Source organism: Equus quagga, chromosome 1 (assembly GCF_021613505.1).
Source record: "Equus quagga isolate Etosha38 chromosome 1, UCLA_HA_Equagga_1.0, whole genome shotgun sequence".
In the NCBI taxonomy this organism is placed as follows: Eukaryota; Metazoa; Chordata; class Mammalia; order Perissodactyla; family Equidae; genus Equus; species Equus quagga.
This window is the reverse complement of record NC_060267.1, coordinates 77,723,445-77,741,317: the sequence shown is the minus strand read 5'-3', so window position 1 is coordinate 77,741,317 and position 17,873 is coordinate 77,723,445.

Genomic DNA, 17,873 nt, shown 5'->3' with positions numbered 1-17,873 from the left:
ACTCTCAGGGAGTAGAGAGATTGATTTTAATAGGGAAATGATGTAAATGGGAAAGGATTCCTGGAGGATATGACCTTTAAACTGGACCTTTTAGAGTTAGCAACAAGGAAACAGAATTTTGAAGCTGAGAGAATGTCATACCTAAATATCCATTCAACATCTTACAAATATTTCTTGTGCTGTTTGCTGAGCCCCAAAGTTATAACAAAGAAGATATAGTCCCTGGCTCAGGAGTTTTCTGCCTCATATAAGCCACTGGAGAAAACATTAATTTAATATGAAATAGCTGGAAGTGAACAAATATACTTGGTTAGCTTATTTAGCTCAAGGCAAATGGTCCATCCAGTTCATTCTCTATAGATGATACTTCTTGGATAGTATTTTCATTTTTCTTCAATAAAGGTAAAGGAGACAGCCTATAGGGAGCAGCCTTTCTTGTTCATATCTATTTTCCTTTCCTATACTCTTCTCACTTGAAGGTTGGACTACAGAGGTGACCATCCTTCTCTGTAATGAGTTTCCTCGTCCTTCTTTTATCAAAAGCTCTCCACCATAAGTTTTGATGGTATAATCTTGTTAGAAAAAAAAATGTTCTTTGGAGCCCCAGCCCAGTCTCCTGTTGTTTAGGTACCATTCCTGAATGGCAGATCCAGGTTATGTGGTTTATGCCTGGATGCCTTGGAATACTTGCGTGTTAATGCTCTGTGACATCAGGAAAGTCATCATACTTCTCTGTGAACTTCAGTTTCCCCACCTGTAAATTGAAGATAACCTGATGCCTTCAGGGCAAAGGGAGTTGATTCTTTCTCGTGTGTGTGTGTTTGTGTGTGTGTGTGTGTGTGTGTGTGTTTGATTTGTGGAGGAAAAGCGGCTTCTCTGAAAATTAGAAAATCTCAACTCTACCCCTGGCTGTATCCCTATTTTGTATTGAGAAAATTATGGTATGCCTTGTAATGCCTGAGTCTTCTATTTAGGGGACAATACATGAAGATTAAATGTAAAACTGATCAACAATATAATCTTGTAAGCCAATTTGGTGAGGGGAGAAGGGTAGAAACAGGCCAATTGATTGCTTGACTGAATGACTGATTATTCGACTCAATTGACCAGACTAATCAGAACCATCCATCTAGTAGCCAAGTGTGTGAGCACATATCAAAACAATTTCGGAAAAGGACTTAGGAACATATGCTTATTTGGGATAATGTAGACAAAATATGGTTGACTAAATGCTTTGATATCTTTTCATCTTAGTTAAAGCTCTTAGAAAAAACAAAACTATAATGAAATCCATGGGCTTAAGTCTTGGAGAGTAGACAAAATTGTGTCTCTACATATTTATTTAAAAATTGTGATGTCCCTTCTATGATCCAAATACAAACTCAGTCATTCGTGTTTCTTTTTTCTTTATATGAAAGAAAAGGGACCATAACAATAATAAAGATAATGAAGAAAAAGCAACGAGAAAGAAGCAGCCCTCTTTTCTTTTCTTTCTGCTCCACTTAGTATGTCTTATCTCATTCTTGGTACTTTGTTTTCTCTCTCCTTGCTCCTTCTCCAGACTAACTTTTGGATTTTCTTTTCCTGGAAGAGAATTCATCTCTCTTTCTCTTTGGTCACTTTCTGAATCCCCACAAACGCACTCTGATAGCTCAGCTCGCATTACATCCTCAACCTTGATTCAATCATCAGTGACCTCTGACTAGTTCACGGCTGTTGGGACTCTTAACGTGTGGGTAGAGAGGAGGAGGAAAGGTGAGCAGACAGCCTAAGATGTATCTACTATAAGTTATTTGACTCTGGTTACAAAGCAAATTCACTCTTGAATAAGGATTTGAGCTCAGGTATGCCTGGCTCTAAAGTCCAAGATCCCTTTACCACACAGTGATGCCATTGCGCTTAGTAGTTTGTGGAAAGACCATGAAAGTTACCCCATACATAATAAGTATCTAGACTTTTTCAATTAGGGAGACCCAAGCTAAATCAAACCTAGACAGGATAGGTATTTACTCAGATCACTAGTGTTGGGTTTCTGCGACACGATTAGCATGCTGATAAGCATGATAATAATAGTAATGATAATATTAATAATGATAACAATCCACATTTATACAACAGTTACTATGTGTCAGGCTTTCTCCTAAATTCTTTACATGCATTAACTCGATCAATCTTCTCAACAACCCCATAAGGTCAGTATTATCATGTGATCTCCCTTTGATAGATGAGAAAACTGGGGCACAGGGAGGTGAGTGGAAGTTATCAGGCATTTTCATCTCACTCAATCTTTTATTGGAAATTTTAAAAAGAACACGATAAATTAATTGTAAATAAGACAAAGTAAATATGACCTACTAAATTTATGGCACAGAGAAAGACTTTTAACAATTACCTCATACACAGTGCTTACAGTTCACTATGTGCTTTATTTAAAAAGAAAAAGATAGAATCAACTGAAAACTGAAGTCATTGTCCCACATTTGTGGAATCAGTTCTCCAGCCTGTGGTATTGGTCTCTAATGATTTGAGCAGAGGGAAGACATTGAGTATTTGAGTAGTATATATGTTTCCTGTGGCTGCCGTAACAAATTACTACAAATTTGGTGTTTTAAAACAATGAAGTCTATTCATTTTACAGTTCTTGAGGCCAGAAGTCTGAAATCAAGGTGTCAGCAGGACCACACTCTCTGAAGTCTCCATGGGAGAATCCTTCATTGCCTTGTCCAGCTTCTGGTGGCTCCACACATTTCTTGGCTTGTGGCTGCATATGTTTTCCCTTCTATCTTTGGAGGTAGAATCTACTCGCTTAAGGATCCAATCGTTACCTTGATTACATCTTCAAAGACCTTTTTTCCAAATAAGGTCATATTTACAAGTTTTGGGTGTTAGGACATGAACATATGTTTTTGGGGGCCATCATTTAAGTTACTACAAGTAATTAGGGAAGTTCTTGCAGGGTTTCATATGAAACTTAGTGGTGTTCAAGATACAGCCCTAAATAGCTTACTTATAATGCAGGTGATTCCCATGTGCCTCACAATGATTGCCCTGGGCCTATTATCAAAAAAGGGACTCTGACATAGGAAAATAAATGATTTTGAGCTTGAGAGAGGCTTGTTTTGACTTCATACAGCAAGAATAGAATAGACTTGTAAGCTTCCACTTTCTCCCTCTAAAATGCAATACTAACTTTCTTGACTACAACGTTGAATTGGCAAAACACTCATTCAGACTTAATTAAGATCATATGTTAAAACATATTTTCCCTCTTTTGACAGTCTTTAAAATGTCATTTCAGATATGTGAACTCGGCAAAAAGAGAAAAATAAAACTGGGAAAAGTGAGTAAGATTTTTTAAATGAAAAAGTGAAATAATTTTTAAGGCTAAGGACAGATTTATATATTACTTTTAATATTGGAACATGCAGTCTCATTTGTCTTCTACATTTTTTAGATTACAGATTTCTAAGTATCAGAAATCTTAGAATCTCAAGAAATATCCATCAATTTAAAATTCAAAATAGCTGGAGTCCTTAGAGGAAAGATGCAATTATGGTTGGGAGAATATAATAATGTCTTTGAGAAATGACCTGAAGATTTATGTGAATATCTATTGCTGTAGGATGAATGTTTGTATTCTCCGAAAATTCATATTTTGAAATCCTAACCCGCAATGTGATCGTATTAGGAGGTGTAGCCTTGGGGATGTGATTAGGTCATGAGGGTGCAGCTCTCATGAATGGGATTAGTGACCTTATAAAAAAGACACAGAGAGATCCTTCCCCTCTTCCACCATGTGAGGACAAGAAGAAGATGTCTGTCTATGAATCAGGAAGTGGGCCCTCACCATACACCGAATCCGCCAACACCTTGATCTTGGACTTCCCAGGCTCTAGAAAGCTGAGAAATAAATTTCTGTTGTTTATAAGCCACCCAGTCTATGGTAATTTGTTATGCAGCCTGAACAGACTAAGACTTCTATGCATCTCAAGTTGGAATGTTTGCAAAGTGGTGAGAGCTTGGTAAGATTCTAAAGCATTTTGTTCCTTGTCCTAAGGAAACAGCATTTCCCAAAGAGTGGTCTATAAAACACAAGTCAGTTGCATAATGTTCAGTTCCTTGATTCTAACACATGCCCCCCCCCCCCCATTTTAATGTCTCTGAAATTAGGTTCCCTGTTACACAGTGTCAAATGATATTTTTTAGCCACCAGGCTTTGCTTGGGCAAAGCTTAGCTGTGCATGAGTAAGGCCCTTCCATCTGATGATCACTTCAGTCAAGTTATTTGTATCTGTTGGACCTCATGTGGCTAAATTTAACTTGGGTCCTCAGTTTTTGCCTCTAAAAGATTACACTTCAATGTTGCATTGAAATGAAACATTTTTATGAAGGCAGAAGGTTGACAGTCACAAGACAAGTGATCCAATTTAAGGTGGTAGACATTGCCAAATCTCTTGAAGTAAATCATAAAATGTTGAAAACTGAGAGAAGTTGATGTGATTTATTTAGGCATTGGACTGTTTTATCTGTCAAAGGCTTCCAGCTAAATATCAAGAGAAACTGATTTACTTCGAGAGATGCATACTTAAATTAAGTATATAATAGGAAATGCAAATAAAACTCTAAGAGGCTTTCATATAATATAGAATTATGTCAGTCCTGAAGATGCTAAAGAAGTCAATATGATGAGCATAATTTATGAAAAGCAACATGTCAATCTGATGTAATATTGAACGCCTTAGGATGATGGAAATCTTCCTTTTAGGATTTCCAAAGGTGTATTCGCTTATTAAAAGCTCATAAACATCCTATAATAAAAAAATCTACTTAGCTTTGTTTTTACCATATTTCCAAATGTATATGAAACTAGAACACCCCCAACTGCCACACACACATACACACACACACATACACACAAACCAGTTACTACCGCTTACCAATGCAGCATCCTGGTGAACATACCTTGAGTCATGTTACCCTAAGGAGTAGATTATTATGATAATTTACCTGATCCTCACTTTTGTAAATGATAGAGTCATAGATACCATCAAAAGAATAAACGACTATAATTCAGAAGACACTACTGCTATTTTTTCATTAATTTGCTTTATGACCAGGAGCAGGTCCCTTCTTCCCTGAGTTTATTTCCCCATGTTTTCAATAAATTTATTGGTTGTACAAAATAATCCACAATTCCCCTTACTGCTCTACTCTTCTATCCTGCAATGAGGTCTGTTAGATGAAGAATAGAATATCAGCTTTGGTTACACAGACACTTCTCTCATTTCTAAATCTTTTTGCAAAACATAAAACCACAACTTATTCTGTGGTTTTCAAGAATAATACATGAATTTATTTGATACTTATTCTTTTAGATTAGTCACTCTTCCAGTGCCACATTCTGAGAGCGCTATGCCAACCATCACAAGGAGAGAGCTATGAAATAAAATGTACCACCTGGTGTTCATTTGTCAGGTTCCTCTCATGTGCTGACCCTATTCTTTGCATTGAGTAGAGTCATCTGAGGCCACAAGAGGAGCTCTTGAATTCTCGGCCACATATCCTACTTTGGTGGCAATAGTGTTAATGGTGGTGGTGCTCCTTCTTCTTCTTCCTCGTTGTTATCATCATCATCACCATCACATCTCATCTCCAATCCACCTTCTATATTAGTTCCTGTAAGATTTGATCCTGCGTGCCCCTACTTAACACTTCAAATGCTTCCCATACAGCCAGGGATGAAGTCCAATCTTGCATGGTTTATCAGACCCTTCATTATTACGAGATATTTTTTTCCTCGCCATCCTCATCTTGCCCTTTTCCCACCAAACACTGTACATTCCAGCTGTGAATGAGCCGTGTTCAGTTCCCTGAATGTACCGTCCTCTCTTTTATGTCTAAGCTTCTGCACATGCGGTTCCTTTATCCAAGGATGTTGTCTCCATCCCCACCTCTCTCCTTACACTGCCTCCATTTCGTTATTGTTTTAATATGGTCTGATTATCGTTCTAGAGGTAAATCTTCTGGGTAAATTGATAATGCCTCAGTCACCAATACTGCATTAGGCAGTCCTTCTGTCAGCTCCCACAGCATCTCATACTTTCCCTAGTATGGCACTCTCAGCACTGTGTTGTAATTGCCTTCTTTCTTATGTTGTCTCCCACTAAATTTCACCCCCAGTACAGCTTTTCAGCTGGATAATTTCAGATGGTATAGGGGGCCTGTGAAACTCCGGGGCTGTGTTCAGCAGTGTGGTCAGGTCTGAAGTCTACTGTCCAAATCATAGATAGGAGAATATGAAGGATACAGCCTGTTTGGAGTCATTGTGGGTGACATGACTTTTCAATCCCACCAATACAATGTGATAGCAGGACAAGTATCCAACAGTCACTGCATACACAAAGCCCAAACATCTGTGACAAATGTCATGCTTCAGAAATGATCCCCAGTTGCCCAAGGAATGGCTTCCCCTGCAGAGTATTCTTATCTGCAGATCTGAAAAATTTTGTTTACTGTTCCAGCTTCTCTCTGACACACTTGTGGACTGACCACATGTCTCTAGTGAGTTTCTCTCCCTTCCTGTCACCAAACACAGCTTTCCTTTTGAAGCTGCAAATCAAGCTAACTGCCTGACAGTCTCTAGTATTATAACTGTGCACACCATGTGTGAAGGTCACAGGATCTAGAAAGCAAGTCTTTTTTGTAACTCCAATGTATTAATAATGTAAAGTTTACTAATATAAAGATAATGAAAACAATTGTGACTTTTTTAAGAATCTGCTATGACCTAGGCATCTGAATACACTATATTAGATAATCCTTGCAACAATCCTGCAAGTAAGTATTTTGCCTCATTTCACAGATGAAGAGACAGGCTCTCAGGGGCTTAATGGTTTGTCCACAGTCATGAAGCTGCAAGTATCAGAACTGGTGTTAGAAACCACATCTCTGTGATTCCAAAGCCTGTGTTCTTTCCACTCCATGAAGATGATTCTCAATGTTTCAGAACAGAATATCCAGTACTTGCAGAGTCAATAAATAAAAATGATTTATTTGGAAACACTCCCTTTTCATCTGCAGTGGAATTGAATAAAAAAGACTCTCCTTCTGGGCCAACCATTCTCACTGGTCCCTGAAGTGAAGGACTGCCCTGCAATACCAGCCAGGACACATCAGTGGCAGGTAGGTTCATTGGGACTCACCACCCCCTCTTCTGAGGAACGTTTCCTGAATAACCTTCCCACCCCTACCCAGGCAATTCTTTCATTGTCACCTTCTAGGAGCTGGCAGACCACTGGACCTGGAGTTAGGCAGACCAGAGTTCAAGTCCTAACTCTGCCACTGAGCACTCAAACGAATCGGGTGACCACTAAATTACTTCATCCAAGAGGAGATGGGGCTCTCACAAGGTTGGAGAGGGAGCCACATCCGTGAAATAATGCATGTGAGAGAAATTTGGAAACTATAAAAGTACTGAACATATTAAGGCAGTATTATTGTACCCTCCAAACCAGTAGTCAATAAAAACTTAAGACACTAGGATTTCATGTAGACATGTTGGCATCTAAATCATCAGCTCTTTAGGAAGGATGCATGGTCTCATTGTTTCTCTGTTTGCCCCTTACTTAACCTCAGGGCCTTCAACCAAAGAGCAACTCCATAGTGATTTTTCCCTTGAGACCTGCAGGGTGATGATCACAGCCCGTGCTCCACCACCAAGCTGGAAGGAAGTGGCCTCTCATTGCTCTGCAAACACTAAAAAACTCATGGTCTGAAATCTTCATCTGTCCTTTGAATCTGCTGGCTTAGTTTGGTTTTATTTTTGTTTTTTTCTATTACATGTGCTTAATAATGTTACCAATGAACATTAATTTGTGCAAGGTAAATTGTACTTCACAAGCATCATCTAATTTAATCTTTACAGCTACCTCACATCTTATTATTGTACAATAAGTATTGCCATTTTTACGTGTGGGTACACTGAGACTCAGAGATGGTAAGCCCCTTTGGTTCATCAAGACTCCCTGATGGAGAAGGATCTGAACTCAGGGGTCCCAGACTCCAGAGCCCTTACACAGCCCCTATATCTTGCTGGCGGGTTTTCTACATTTTGACTTGCAAGTCAGAGAACATGGTTTCACTATGATTATTTTCTCCAAAGAACAGAGTCTTACACGGAGTAGTTGTTAAATTAATATTTTCAGATTCCTCATCTGCAAAAGAAAGATAGTAAGGGTCCCTACTTCATGAGGTTGTGTGAGGATAAAATGATGACTATACTTAAAATACTTAACAAAGTGCCTGCCACAGACAAACATTCAATAAGTAAGTGGCTATTATTACGTATTCTCTTTGAATGTTCCTTTTCTTATTCTTTTCCCTCCTCTGGAGCATAATATCCTCAAGCACAGTGTCAGTACTAACATTTCCTTTATTTTTGGCCCACATAGGAACCTGTACCAGATCTGTCACCCACAAAAGATGTGAACAGACAGATGTAAGGTCCAGGAGGTCTGCTGGGATCCGACTCACAGGGTAATCAGTGTGGGGATCAGAACCGATGACCAAACAGGAACAGTTCCTTCACAGGTGAACAGCACTCTACGGTTTAGAGTTAAGCAATACAGCACAATGGTTGGTGACATAGACTTTGGAGTCAGCCTGAGTTAAAAAACAAAATCTGGTACTTTCCTTGATTCAATAAGTACAAATTAAGTGCTCCCTCTATACCAAGTACTAGGAAAGAAATTTCACACTCACTAGCTTTGTGAACTCATGCAGGTCAATAAATTCCCCAAGCCTCAGTTTCCTCATCTGAGCACAACACAGTCCATCTCACAGTGTTCTCAGCTTTATAGGAAACAGTATATTGACAGTTCTTAGATAGTGTTAAATGATTGACAGCTCTATTTAGCCTCTGTATGTGACCTCTTTACCTCATTTGATTTTCACAATAATCTTAAGCAATATTTTCATTACGATGATCCCCATTTTTGGGATGAGGAAATTGAAGAGACTCACTTGTGCTTCCTACCTTGTGGGTGGCCTCAGGGACTAAAGGGAAAGTGTAGGTGACAGCAGGTATTTATCAGTCCTTTCTGGAGGAGACCCAAGGACAAGGGAACTGGGTAGGTTGCCCAGTGGCTGCAGAGGAGAATATTATCCCAGCTGTCTCTAAATCTTCCCACCAGTGAGTCCTAGAGCACCAGACACGGCCACATGAGTTTGCTGGGCCTCCAGGAGGTGAATGGAGGCAGGAAATCTGCCAGCCTTGGCCTCTTCCCTAGGAAAGTTCTGCCACCTCTTGTTGCCAACTCAGACGCTTGTCATATTACTCATGCATGTGGGATCTTCCGCAAGAAGCCGTTGGCTCCCCAAAGGCTGGCAGGGATAGGAAGGCACTGAAAGCCCAGAAATACAGACCAGCAGTGGGAAAGCCTGGCATAAATTTGGGGGCCTGCTAGGCTCATCAATGTGTGTCAATTCTGGGCAAAGCAAGAATGGTCTCCTAACGTTGGCATCCTAGGAGTTGGTCTGACAATCATGCCATGGAAGCCAAGCACGATGCTAGACACTGTGTGGGGAGCAGGAAGGGAGGTGTCTTGGTCTTCTCAGGCTACCATGATGAAGTACTGAGTGGCTTAAGCAACATGAATGAGTGTTCTCACAGTTTTGGAGGCTGGAAGTCTGAGATTAAGGTGCCAGAATGGTCGGTTTCTGGTGAGAGCTCTCTTTCTGACTTGCAGATGGCTGCCTTCTTGTTATCACATGGTGGAGAGAGAAAGAGCAAGCTTACTGGTGTCTCTTGTTATAAGAGCACTAATCCTACCATCAGGATCCTGTCCTCATGACTCATCTAAACCTAATTACAACTCAAAGGCCCCATCTTCAAATACCAACACATTGGGAATTTTCTTTGAGGGGCGGGAGTACATAATTCAGTTTATAGCAGGAGGTAAGCATTTGATTGCTTTTTGAAGTCTGCTCAATTTTGGCTGATGCATTTAAGAGGAGCATTGACAAACTAGGAAATGCAAAATCAGAATAATACTGTCATGCGTCCCTTGATGACGGGCATACGTTATGAGAAACATTTTGTTAGGCTATTTTGTTGTCATGCGAACATTGTAGAGTGCACTTACACAAACCTAGATGGTACAGCCTGATATATACCTAGGCCAAATGGTACAAATCTTATGGCACCACCATCGTATATACAGTCCGTAATTGACTGCAACGTTGTTATACAGCATGTGACAGTGAAGGATCGTAAAATCATATTATACAAGGAAAAAAAAAGTCTCCATAAAGGAACTACTGGGGGCCTATACTAGTGTAACAGAAGAAAACAGTTACAAAAGTACAAATTGTTAGGGTGCTAACAGAAAAATACTAGAGCCCTTGTTACAAAATTATTAGGGTGATAGTGAAAATTTAAGATGATATTTACAAACATTTAGTATTTTTATTACAATTTTAGGGTACAAGTTGTATGATTACAGTGTCAATTGCAAATAGCAGGAGTGATCATTGCAAATGACTACTGTATTCCTTTAGTAAATAGCACATTAAAACTTAACCCTTCTGGTCAACCCTTCTAGTAATATTCAAATGATTTCAGCAGAACGTTTTCTTTTGTCTGTACTCATAGATGAGCAACTATACACTACTATTCAGTATTGGCCTTTTGTAGCACATAAATCAAACCCCAAGTGAACCCTTATACAAGAAAACTTAACTCATTTTGGGTTGAGGTTAAGGACCGATTTGAGTAGCTGAGAAAAGCCATAAACCATTCTCTCATAAAAATACATAAATGGGCAAATCTTGACATATGGTTTTAGAGTTTAGAACATAGAGAGTGTCATAGGCTTAGATAGTATTATAGTTGGTGCTCAGTGATTCTTTGTTGAATGAATAAATGCATAAATATTGAAACTTGTTTTATCTGAGGGTAAGGACATTTTATATGTAGAGTTGGGTACCGCTTTTCCCTTCTGATGCAGAGGCTCTTTCCAGAGGTTTCCAGGCAGACCCTGTGACATCATTTGGGCTCTGTTGGGCTCTTCTGGGTTTAGCTTCCAGCTGTAGGTCTGGATCAGGTCTGTTTTTCCTGTATCATTCTGTAGCCCATGCTAAAGGGGCAGTGGACACCCAGGCCACGTGCTCATGGTGATGACAGAAGCAAAAGAGAGCATGTCACATCATGTTGACAAGTCAACAGCCCAAAGTCATGGAGGGGGCATATACTCCAGATACCATGAGGCCATAACAAGGGTGTTGATGGTTTATATTATTACAGGGGAATGAAGAGTTGAGAACAATAATTCAATCTGCCAAACTCCCTCCCTTCTAGTTACTTCACAGACTTCACAGAGCTGAGCCAACATAGAGCATGCTGAACTTTAACACTAGGCCATCAGGGCTGGTTTGAGCTGAGTCTTGAAGGACAAATTGAAGGAGGCAGAGAAAGATGTCAGTCAAGAGAAACAAAGATGAAGAATGACAAAAAAAAAAAAGAAATGAGTAAAAGAAAGCAAGAGAGGGAATGAGAGAGAGAATTTGAAAAAACTAACAGGTAGGACATTTTTGATAAATAGTATCAATTTTTGAGGCCCCTTTGTTGTTTGTTTGAGAATTCCTTCAAGTTCTGAGACCTGGATAGGAAGCCAGAAAACCTGGATTTTGTCCCAGTTCTAGAATTGTGAGTACTTAGCCAAAGTTCTTCCCCTCTCAGTCTTGTTTCTCCATTTGTAAAGATGAGCGATTCACCCAAGTGAGGTCAAATAGCCCTTGTAGCTTTGAGAATGCTCATATTCTGATCCATCTGGAACCAAATGGAGTGATTCTGGAGTCCACCTCTAGAACCAGGAGAGAAGCAGTGATTAATCAGTTGTGTATCTACCAACATAGCAATGGGGACAGGCGATAAATAAGATGACATTTTTCCAAAAGAGAGGACAATCTGTCTGGGAGATTCATGATGGAATGTTCCCTCCAGATTGGCCCTGGAAATCCCTGAGAGTAAAGCATTCTCACCTCCAAAATTTTGAAGGGGCAGGGGGAGGGCAAGCCTGTATCTGATGCCAAATACATAAAGGTCATTCCAGTTAGTTAATGGAATCTGCAGCTTGAAAATACAGCAACTTGTTTTGCAAGCATTTCTACGGAGCTAGCTCCTCTATTTCCATTCACATCAAATGACCTCAGGTCAGCAGAATACAGAATGGACGACCCCTGCCAAGACCTCCAGTGGCGGAGGCTAATGAGGCTCTGGGGGAAAGCCTTCAAAGAGTCCACGGATATTACTTTGTCTGCCACTGAGACTTCTGACCAAAATGAAGCTGGACACATAGGTTGGGCCAGGCACTGGGAAGCGTGAAAATGCTGCCTTAATGACCACTGACTGTGGATGCTTCTGTAAGCTACTCCTTGGAGAGCTTACCTGGTTTGGCTGAGGGGCTGTGCCAGGGAGAACCACTCCTGCCTAACTCTTCTGAGGAGGTAGGGGAACCGAGAAATTGGACAACCTGCTTATCACCCAGCAACAGGCAGAGGCATCCAAACACTGAAGAGACCTGGGTTCTGGCTCTGAAGCAGCCCCTGGTGTCTGCATGATCTTGTACAGTTACTCTCCCTCTCTGGTCTCTAGTATTCTCAGTGTTAAAGAAGGAAGTTGGGTTGGCTCTGATGCTTTGGGAATACAGAGAAGCGAGCTTTCCAATAAGCAGCTAATATGTGGCTGAACACTTACTTTAGGCTGCTTTGTGTGTGTGTGTGTGTGTGTGTGTGTGTGTGTGTAGCAACTTTATAATGGAGGAAACTAAGGCTCAGAGACAGGCATTTCCTAGGGTGAGTTAGTTGAGTAAACAGGGGCTAGGCATATTGCTAGGTTCAGAAGATGGAGGAATGAATAAGGCTCTGTTCCTTCACTTGAGGAGTTTCCAATTGGTGGCAAGATAGACCTGTAAAGAGATAATCATAGTGCAATATGGTGGGAGAAACAGAGGACCTAACACAGCTGATTGGGAGAGATATAAATAAGGCAGGAGCAGAAGCAGACCCTCCTCCAGTCGGGGGCAGGAGAAGACACTGAAATAGAAGCTTTGCCAGTAGGAAAAGAATTCCTGAATTGTCTTGTGTGATGATTATGGGTTTTCTTTAAAAAAGAGAGAAGTGGCTAGGCAAAAGGATAAGGGAAGGCTTTCCAAGACAAAAGGCAAAACGTAAGACATGGAAATGCAAAAGAAATAGCATAGTATGAACTGGAACTGGAAACCATCTGATTACCTCAATGTTCTTGGAGTACAAAATAGAAGGGAATGAAACAGTGGCTAATGTGGGCTCAAGTAAATATCTTCTAAAAGCAAATGCATCCTTCATCCATTAAACCACTCTGCCTTCTATTTCATTTTGCTTGAAAATAACTTATTTTATTTTTAGTAACATTTCATATATCGAAATATTTCATAATTGGGCCGGCCCAGTGGCATAGTGGTTAAGTTCGCGCACTCCAATTTAGCAGCCTGGGGCTCACCGGTTTGGATCCTGGGTGCAGACCTCCACACCCCTCATCAGGCCATGCTGTGGTGGCATCCCACATAGAAGAACTAGAAGGACTTACAACTAGGATATACAGCTATGTACTGGGGCTTTGGGGAGAAAAAAAAAAAGAGGAAGATTGACAACAGATGTTAGCTCAGGGCCAATTTTCCTCACCAAAAAAGCAAAAAACAAAAAAAAGAATAAAATATTTAATACCCATATGCCTACCATCCAGTTTAAGAAATAAAACATGGCCAATGTAATTATAGAGCCTTGCATTCCCCACCCTGAGCATGCCCATGGAGTGCAAATTCATCTCTCGATTGGCATCACAGTAATTAAATTCTTGGAAATGAGTATAAAATTTGAATTTTATTAATTTTATTGCAAAATCTAACTGTCACATGGCCTGGAATATGACTGTCCCTGAAGTCAGTACATTCCTTCCCTGTACCAAGCTACAGGGTACACCACATCTTAGTCAAAAGCCAGTTTGTCAGTTAACAGTTAGAGATTCCAGGCAGTCTGACCTGTTTATTCTTTCCCCGTGGCTAACTCCTCATGAAGTGTCAAATTATAGACAGATGTTCTCTTGGTAAATCTGGAGTCAGAATCCAAAATCTAATGGCACAAACTTAAGGTACCCTGATTCATATCTCCTTCCCTCCCTTCTTTCCTTCATTCTCCCCCTCCTTCCTTCCTTCTTTCCTTCCTTCCATTCTTCCTTCTTTCCTTCCTAGAGTTGCAAGATAAAATACGGAACATTCAGTTAAATTTGAATTCCGGGTAAACAACAAATAAATTTTTAGTATAAGTATGTTCCAAATATTGCTTGAGACATGCTTATATTAAAACATCATTCATTGTTCATCTGACATCCAAATTGCACTGAGCATTCTGTATTTTTACTTGCTACACCTGGCAATCCTATTGTCCTTTCTTCCTTTGGCAGATATTTATTGAGAATCAACCATGTTAGTGAATGAGATTTTTTTCATATTTTCTTGCTACCCAGAACCTTTTGGATTCCCACATTATGATTTCAGAGATTTCCAGCTTCATGAATCCTGTCTCACCAGGGTAGGACTGAAGGAATTCAATTTTCCAGCTCCCTCTGAAGCTGGGTCACAAGCAAGTTGCCTGCTCCACCAATGAGACGCACCCTTACTAAACTTTGGTTGGAAAGTCAGCAACTATGGAAGGAAATGCCATTCAGAGTCCCTTTCTTAGCAAGGAGGTGTCAGAGGCTTCCAGCCTCTGGTGGTGGGAGTATTTTTAAGGTCAAGTCTGGAGGTTTTCTCTGTGGAGTACTCACCAGGGCAGGGGTAGGGACATCTCAGTTCTGCAGCGTGGTTTGGAGCATTATTTTCTGGAAGTTCAGGCCTGAACATGATTCTCCAGCAACCAATACTCTCAATAATACTGCAGACTTCCTATCCTTTGAACAGCTGGTCCCTGCTTAATCATTCAGAATTGGTCTTTGTTGCCTACACGTAAGCATCCTGTTTATGCTAAAAGCTGTGTAACTAGTGAACACACACAGGCCACATGATGGTTGTAGATTCATGGAGGGGGTAGATATTAATTAAATAAATACAGAATTAGAAATGTTGATAATTTATAATTATCTCTATGAAGAAAAACTACACTATAAGAAGTGACAGTGGGGGAATCTAACATCAATTTCAAGGGATTTGATAGGAGTCTCTAGGTGGATGACATAGAATAAATAAGATGTTTCTCCTGAAGACAGTGGGAAGCCATCAAAAGGTGTTAGGTAAGAGCATTGCCTGATCTAATTTGTTTTGTTTTGTTTTGTTTTAAAGTTTACTCAGTGTGTATAATAGATTTGCACTGGGTCAAAAGTAGAAGTAAGAAATTCTTCCCCGACTTCCACTCCACTGTGGTCTGGACTTGGTGACTCACATCCAAAAAGTAGAGTATGGAAAAGGGAAAAACAATAACTTTACAGAGCAGAAACCTGGCAAACACATCTTTAACTAAATGGTCAAAGGTTAATGTCGCCAGCTGCTCTAGTTGAAATGTTTGTACCCTCCTAAAATTCGTATGTGGAAACCTAATCCTTGATGTAGTGATTGGAGGTGGGGCTTTTGGGAGGTGATTAAGTCATAAAGGTGGAGCCTTCATGAATGGGATTACTGCCCTTATAAAAGAGACCCCAGACAGATCCCTTCCACATGAGGACACAGCTGTCTATGAACCAGAGAGTGCACCCTAACCACACGCTGAATTTGCCAGTGCCTTGACCTTGGACTTCCAGCCTCCAGGACTGTAAGAAATAAATTTCTGTTGTTTATAAGTTACTCAGTCTGTGGTACTTTCTTATAGGAGCCCAAATGGACTAAGACACCAGCAATAGGCCATGCTGATAATAAGTAACACCTGATATGTTGAGAGACCAAGGGAATTTCTTTGTGGAATTCTTCCCCTAAATCCATACTCAGTCTAATCGTGAGGCAAACATCAAATGCAAAGTGAGGAACATTTTACAAAATACCTTCCCCCAGGCACTCCTCAAAACTGTTGAGGCATAAAAAGTAGGAAACGACTTAGACACTGTCACAGACCAGAGGGGACGAAAGGGACATAATGACTAAATGCAATGTGGTATCCTGGATGGGATTCTGGAACAGAAAAAAAACTTCCATGTAAAAATTGGTCAAATCTGACATCCCAATCAAACTTTAGTAAGGATGAATCTCATTGATAGAGCAGGTGACCTGCTGGTGACCCAGCTTCAGAGGGTCCTGGGGAAGTGAATTCTTTCCATTCTACCTTGTGAGACAGGATTCAGATGCGGTCAAATTTGAACAAAATCTCGAGTTTAGTTAATGATAATGTACCAATATTAGTATCTTATTTATTTTTTTTTTGAGGAAGACTGGCCCTGAGCTAACATCCATGTCCATCTTCCTCTAGTTTATATGTGGGACACCTGCCACAGCATGGCTTGATAGGTGGTGTGCAGGTCCGCACCGAGGATCCAAATTGGCAAACCCCAGGCGACTGAAGGGGAACATACGAACTAAACTGCTGTGCCACTGGGCTGGCGTCTTAGTTTCTTATTTTTGACAAATATGCCATAGTAGTGTAAGATGTCAACAATTGGGAAACTAGGTAAGGGATTTATAGTAGCTCACTGTATTAATTTTGCAACTGTTCTATAAATCTAACATTATTCTAAAATAAAATGTTTATTTTTTAAAAAGGAGAAGCAGGAAAACCTGTCAAGTGACTCTTGCAGACAGTTGTCTAGGCCATAGAGTGAGCTATAGTGAGGGCATTAAGATAGACAGAGGGGGTGAATCAGAGCTTTATTTTGAAGACAGAAGTGGCAATTCCAATATGTCCTTGTGACATTAGGGGAAAGGCTTTGTAACGGTAGGAGAGCAAGGCTCAGAAACAAAAGCCTCACGTTGGTCAAAGCTTTACTAAGTGACTAAGTGTCCAGTAACACACACCAGATGTGTGCATGTCCCAAGTCCTGATAGGTTTCCAATCCTCTAATTCCTAGGAAGAATAAAACCCTGCTTTTTTTCCTAGTCCCAGAAGCTCTCCCTCTAAGCTTCTTATTTAGCTGAGTTATAAGTGTTTAGTTTTTCATTTGCATCAAATAAATTGTTGCCCACTGTGAGCTGGTGATTCAGCCTGGGTGGGAAGTTCCCTCCTGCTCTAGGGCCACGTGCTTGTTAATTTGTCATGCTTCCTAAGCGATTATGGCCTTAGGAATCCCTTTATTTATCCTGTAGTTAATGGCAGCAGTTCCACCTTCAATTATTAAAAGGCTGAGTGGATCTGAAGTGTATGTCTTACTTCTCAATGCATTATGGATTTGATGGATAACTGGAAGGAAACCAAGAAGGGGGTGGGGGGGGGGGTGTGTGCACGGGCAGAGGAGGGAGTCGTGGGAGGGGGTGGAGACACAAACTTAGCAAGTTTTCCTCAAGCCCAGGGTTACTGCCTTCAAGGGGTTGGCAGGTTGTTATAGTGTATAAGCCATGAAATCCAGCATGGTTACTAGATAGAAAAGTAAAAGGCCTGACGGCCAGGAAACTGAGATATTTGAAAGGGTAATCCAATAACAAAGGTAGGGGAGTGGACCTATGTTCTTGCCTCTCCATTCCTCCTCTATCCATGTTCTGTGAGGTTTGGATGAGGCTGATCTCACTCCTTGATAAACGGGAGAATTCCATCCTCCATCCACAGGCAAGGATACAAGGATGGGACAAGGAAGGTCATATCTGGAAATTTTGCTGAAGATGTTGGAAAAGAGACATTCTTTCTGTTGAGGTTGCCAGTCATCAGAG